The sequence below is a fragment of the Camelina sativa genome, chromosome 7, assembly GCF_000633955.1.
Source record: "Camelina sativa cultivar DH55 chromosome 7, Cs, whole genome shotgun sequence".
Classification (NCBI taxonomy): domain Eukaryota; kingdom Viridiplantae; phylum Streptophyta; class Magnoliopsida; order Brassicales; family Brassicaceae; genus Camelina; species Camelina sativa.
In genome coordinates this window covers 15492392-15499349 of record NC_025691.1, presented here as the reverse complement: position 1 = coordinate 15499349, position 6958 = coordinate 15492392, and positions in this window count along the sequence as shown.

Below are 6958 nucleotides of genomic sequence, written 5' to 3'. Positions count from 1 at the left end.
TGCATCAGTGTGCACATATGTCAATCAGTTTCATCGTTAAACGCACTTTAAAATGTTGTTTATCCTTTTTTTGTTATTGTGGTGATTTTGATGCATTGTTGTACACAGAGCCGACCCAGTGAAATTTGTGGTCCAATACAAAACAATTTTTTATATATAAATTTATAAATTGAAGCCAAATCTATAACTTTCATAAAACTGAGGCCTATTTTTGCAATAAAAATATATTTTGTGGCCTATTTTTGTTACGAAAAATCTCAAAAATTTTGGAGGCCCAACACCAATGTGTCTTGAGAATGAGTGAAGGGCCGGACCTGATCGTACTGATATGCTCAAATTAAACCCTAGAGCTACTCTCTCAAATTAAGAGGTCACTGTAGTAATTAGGGGTCGAATTTCACAAGGACTCAAGTCTACACAATAAATTATAGAGTTATATGAATTACGCTAAACAAGGTAATTTAAATTAAAAAGGTAATGCAAAATATTAAATTAAACTGTTGTAAATTCAAAATATCAAAAAGCTAGGCCTAGGGAATTTTTCAGGAAATTACAAATTATTAAATCAAGAAATAATTAGGATTCAAACAATTAAAAATCAGATCTAGAACTCTAAACTCTTCTGTAAAATAAATCAGTTCTCACTGCAAATATTATCTAAATTTAAAACCAGAAAATCCAAATCTCTTTGCAAAATTTTAAGTTAAAAATCAGTTTTAAAAACAGGTTTAGATAAGTTCACAAAATTACTAAATCAAATCTCTTTGCAAAAAGTAATTTTCCTCATCAAAGGTTTTAATCAGGAAAATCAATTATGTTCTCATATCAATTTATTTTCCTAAAGTATTAATTCTAGGTGATCAATCAAGAATTAATGTGAAGAACAACCTAAGATAAAAATCTAAAAAGATAATAAATCCTAAATAAATAGATATAATAAATCATAAAATCCCTGTGAAAAACCCTAAACCTAACAAGTAAACTACTCAGACATAATCAATGAAGAACAAAACATCTTTCTGAATAATAAGCAATTGAAATTAAAAGAGTAAAAGGGAGTTCAAGAATTCTTCTCTCAAAGCAGATCTCTCACTCCAAAGCTCTCAAAAACTCACAGGGTTGCAGGAAAAATAATACTTGCTAGAAAATAACTTTAGGGTTTTAAAAACCTAAAAATACTATTTATATGTCCTAAAACACGTCAGGAACTTGTGTTGCAAATATGGAAAACTTCGGGTAATTTTGTAAAACTTCCAAGACTTGGCTTCTCTCGTAGACAAACACGTTGTCAATCGATGCTAAAGCAGTGTCGATCGACACTCCCTCTCTGTTCTGACTCCAAGTTCGTTTCTTTGGAATTAATGCTCCAAAATGATCCAAATTGCTCCACTTTGCTCCATCTATGCTAAAATCCTAGAAAACCTGTAAAGACTCAAAAACATCCTAGAAAACAAATCAAAAGACTCTAAAAGTTTGTCCATCAATAGTAGGAGCTCTCCTCAGCTTATGCATCTCAAAGTTCATACTTAAACCATCCACATTCAATGTTATGTGTCACTTCTGCACATCTATGACGGCACCAGCTGTAGCCAAGAAAGATCTTCCTAAGCTGAGAGGGTCGTTAGGCTCTTTATCATACTTCAGCACCACAAAGTCAGTGGGAATCATGAAGTTTCCAACCTTAATTGGAAACTCCTCTAAAACACCTTCATGAATTCTTCGGGATCGATCAGCTAAGATAAGAGATATCTGAGTCGGCTTAAAATCTGTCATCCCAAGTCTCAGAGCAACAGAATGTGGCATCAAATTGATGTTAGAGCCAAGATCACAAAGTGAGTGAGCAAACCTTCCTGTGGAGATAGAGCAATCAAGTACAAAGCTTCCAGGATCTGGTAACTTCTTTGCAATCCTACTCTGGATCATTACACTCACTTTCTCAGAGACAACTACCTCTTTCTTCCTCTGTGGAGGCTGGTTCAGCAGAATTGCACTGACATCTTTTATAAGTAGTGCTCCTTCCTCAGGGCTCAAACCATTGGATACCATTCTCTTGACATACCGCTTAAGTGGTGGTGAAAGCTTAACTGCATCAATCAAAGGCATCTCTATCATCACCTTGTCCATCATTGCCTTGCATCTAGCTTCCTTCATCTCCTGCTTGGATCTTCTTGGCTTAGGAAAAGGAATCTTCGGTTGGTACACCCTTTCAGCAGCTGCTGGAACCTGAGATTTTGCAGTTTCGGGTTCTGTCTGAGAGGGGTGTCGACCGACACCCAAGTGGTGTCGATTGACACCATCATCTGACGCCGACAGATTTTGCGATTTTTCTCCCTTTTCTGCAGAAACAATTTCACCATCATCTTCACCCCTCACTGATATGGCATTACAAGAACGTTTAGGATTTGACTCAGTTCTCCTAGGAAGAAATCCCTCTTGCCTTTTGACGGATCCAGCTGTTTGAATAACTTGATTCTCTAGCTTCTTGACATGATTGTGTAATGCATCTGTCTTCCCATTCAGCTCAGTGTAGACATTGTCGATTTTTCCATTGAATGTCATTGTCATATTCTCTTGCCCTTGAAGAATCTGATCAAGCATAGCCTCTATTCTACTCTCAGAAGAAGTCTTAGGAGGAGGAAACTGATAAGATGAGTTCCCATAGGTTCTTGTATAGCCATTGTTCTGTTCTGCTTCTGGTAATCTGGGTTAGGAGTGTATCCTGAAAAGTTCCCACTGTAAGGCTTGTTGCTTTGTTGATTACCGAATCTCTGACCCTGATTCCCATATATAAAGTTGACATCTGCTTCTTCATTCCTAGACTCAGGTTGTGGCTCAAATGATTCAATTTCAGCAGCAAAGTGAACTGATTTCTTACCGACCAGGAGATTATGAACTGGATCAAGCTTAGCATTAACAGAAGCTAGCTGGTTTGAATCAAATCCTCCATGCAATCTCTTTCTTTCAGTATCTGCTCTCTTAATGCTATTGCTGGAGGCCAGATTCTCAATCAAATTCTCAGCTTCTGCTGGATATCTCGTCTTGAAGTTCCCTTGGCTGGCAGCATCCAAAGCTAACTGATATTCCCAGTCAATTCCTCTGAAAAAGATACTTAGCAATTGCACTCTTGAGAAACCATGGTGTGGACAGTCCCTCTGATAAGCCTTAAATCTCACCCAAGCTGTCTTGAAAGCTTCATCAGGTTTTTGCTTAAAAGAGGACAGCTTGACTCTTAGCTCATCTTACATTGCATCATCATAAAAGTAATTGAGAAAAGCCACTTTGACTTGTTGCCAAGAGGTCAAAGATCTGGCTGGCAACTGTTTCAACCATTGGGATGCTTCTCCTGCAAGTGAATATGGGAAGATCTTGCAGTAGATGTAGTCTTCAGTCACACCATTGGCTTTGATACTAGTCACCAGGTCTTCAAAGTGCTCAATATGGTCCAAAGGCTTCTCATGGGGCAGGTTTGAGAAAGGTCTCTGCCTAACTAGTTGAAAGTATACATGTTTCAACTCAAAATTATTCCTCTGGAATGGAAGAGGAACAATAGCAGACCGGTTCTCATACAAAAGATCAGCCCGGTTGTAATCAGCAATGGTCCTGATCAAGTCTCGGTTGTTCTCCTGTCTTCGAACCGGATTCTGGACGTGGTTGGCAGCTCCACGTCCGTCTGCAGGAAGGGGGTGTCGATTGATACTCTGTTGGTGTCGATCGACACCATCGACAATAGCAGCTTGCTCGTCGCCAACAACAACTTCAGCAATAACATTCCCTTATGCATCAAGCTTTTGGCCCTGCTCGTTGTGCAAGTGGCCCTCTTGATCCCTCAAAGCACCATCCTCATCACGCATCAGAATGACTGTGTTAACCATCTTCAAGGATTTGGCTGCTTTTCAGTTTTCACGCTCTAACTTTCCCAAATCTTGATTTGTAAGCTTCACAGTAGGACCAGTCTTTTGTTCCTTGTGTTAGGCTTATTAGGCATGTACCTGAAACACCAAAGAGAAGAAAACCAAAAACGTGTAAGTAGAAAATAAAAAGAAAAATTTAGACGAAATTAAAAACTCAAATCTAATGGTAGATCAAAGAGTCCCCGGCAACAGCGCCAAAATTTGATATGCTCAAATTAAACCCTAGAGCTACTCTCTCAAATTAAGAGGTCACTGCAGTACTTAGGGGTCGAATTCCACAAGGACTCAAGTCTACACGATAAATTATAGAGTTTTATGAATTACGCTAAACAAGATAATTTAAATTAAAAAGGCAATGCGAAATATTAAATTAAACTGTTGTAAATTCAGAAGATCAAAAAGCTATGCCTAGGGAATTTCTCAGGAAATTAAAAATTATTAAATCAAGAAATAATTAGGATTCAAACAATTAAAAATCAGATCTAGAACTCTAAACTCTTATGTAAAATAAATCAGTTTTCACTGCAAATATTATCTAAATTTAAAACCAGAAAATCCAAATCTCTTTGCAAAATTCTAAATTAAAAATCAGCTTTAAAAACAGGTTTAGATAAGTTCACAAAATTACTAAATCAAATCTCTTTGCAAAAAGTAGTTTTGCTCATCAAAGGTTTTAATCATGAAAATCAATTATATTCTCATACCAATTTATTTTCCTAAAGTATTAATTCTAGGTGATCAATCAAGAATTAATGTGAAGAACAACCTAAGATGAAGATCTAGAAAGATAATGAATCCTAAATAAATAGATCTAATAAATCATAAAATCCCTGTGAAAAACCCTAAACCTAAAAAGCAAACAATTCAGACATAATCAATGAAGAATAAAACATCTTTCTGAATAATAAGCAATTGAAATTAAAAGAGTAAAAGAGAGTTCAAGAATTCTTCTCTCAAAGCAGATCTCTCTCTCCAAAGCTCTCAAAAACTCACAGGGTTGCAGGAAAAATAATACTTGCTAGAAAATAACTTCAGGGTTTTAAAAACCTAAAAATACTATTTATATATCCTAAAACACGTCAGGGACTTGTGTTGCAAATATGGAAAACTTCGGGTAATTTTGTAAAACTTCCAAAACTTGGCTTCTCTCGTAGACAAAACATAGTGTCGATCGATGCTAAAGCAGTGTCGATCGACACTCCCTCTCTGTTCTGACTCCAAATTCGTTTCTTCGGGATTAATGCTCCAAAATGATCCAAATTGCTCCACTTTGCTCCACCCATGCTAAAATCCTAGAAAACCTGTAAAGATTCAAAAACATCCTAGAAAATAAATCAAAAGATTCTAAAAGACTCCTTATATCATGGTTAAAAACCACAAAAACCATGATATATCACGTACATTCTAAAAAAATCATATATGTTTATCTTAAATAATGGTTATATTGAACCGAAATGGATTTATAAAGTTTCTGGAAAACTCTTTAGCTGTACAGCTAGATGGTTTGATAAAACTAAATTATAAACTAGAAATAAATACATACGTACTCCTAAGCCTCTGCTTCCAAATCTCAATCTACTATACCTGGAGGGAGAAAAATGCTCGTTTACACCACAAAACATACTCCTCGGGTTATAATCAAATGGTAAAGTTCATTGACCTCTCTAGATTATACATCTCGACCATGTTTTTGCCACATGCTTCAGAGTTGGTTAAATTGGTTTGCCGTATCACTATTTTCGTGCAAGCATATACTTTGTTTTTCTATCTTTTCCGAGCACCAGTTCGTGTAGAATTGCAAATTTTAAGCATTATGCTTTGTGTAGTCTTTTTTGGTGGGTGTCACCACTAAAACACTGAACTTCTTACATATTTGCTAGATCAATCAATTACACAGTCAAAAAAAAAAAATTGCCTATCATTTTGTGGTAAATAGACCTTTCAAAGTTACTATTTCACTCTTTTCAATCATGAGATAATTTCAAACCATGCAAGAGTATGCATCTACGATGGTAAGAAACTATGTTGTGCCAAAAGAAGGAAGAGTGCGATAGCTTCCCAAACATAATTCTACAAATTCTAAAAAACCATATCATCTGTCTATAAATTCTCATGATTCTAAAAATATATAACATAAGCCTTCAATAAAAAGTAATATAAGCCTTAACACCTTTCAAGAGTTTTGCAACTGAAATAATGGAACACTACAAACCGGGTAAGAACAACACTCTACGCAACCATATCTATACCATGTAATCTAATTAAACAAGGTATAATATCACCAAAATATTTATAAAATCCAGATTATATGTCATATGTGCTAATAGTGTAATTATAATCTTCACTTTTTGTCTTACCAATGAATTTATCAAAAGTGATTTAACTTAGAAAATAAACTAAATTCAGATTTTTGCAAACACTAATTATTCTCAAAATAAAAGGAAATAAAATGATGTGAAAATGGATTTACCAGATTATTTTAAAAAAAATGTAAAACATTTAGATACAGAATTTACATAAAGGCCAACTCAATTTCAAGCGGTTTGAAACTCTAACTTGATTGTAACATGTCAATTAGAAAATATCATATGATGATTTTGATATGTTTTTTAAACTTTAGTACTCATCATAAAACTATTCATAACAAAACGTAGGGGTGGACATTTAGGTTCAAATAAGATATCTTGGCTTTCCAGATTTAGAGGTATAGTATTTGTTCAAGTATTTCTAGATTTTAAATTTGGGTCGAATTTGGATGGAGGATTTAAGGTTTGGATTTGGATTATTCGAAAATTCCCAAAACTCAAAATTATAGTATCTAAATTAAATACGTACAAACTAGTCAAAAATACCTAAACTATCTAAAAACTTCAAAATATTTTTTACACAAATTTACAAACAAGTAGTTTAACTACCGAAAAAATTATGTGAAAAAGGATTTACTAAATTTTGAAAAAAAAAAAATTGTAAAACATCTAAGACTGAAAAGGCTAACTCAATTTCAAACTGTTTGAAACTGCAAATTGATTGTAACATGTCAATTAGAA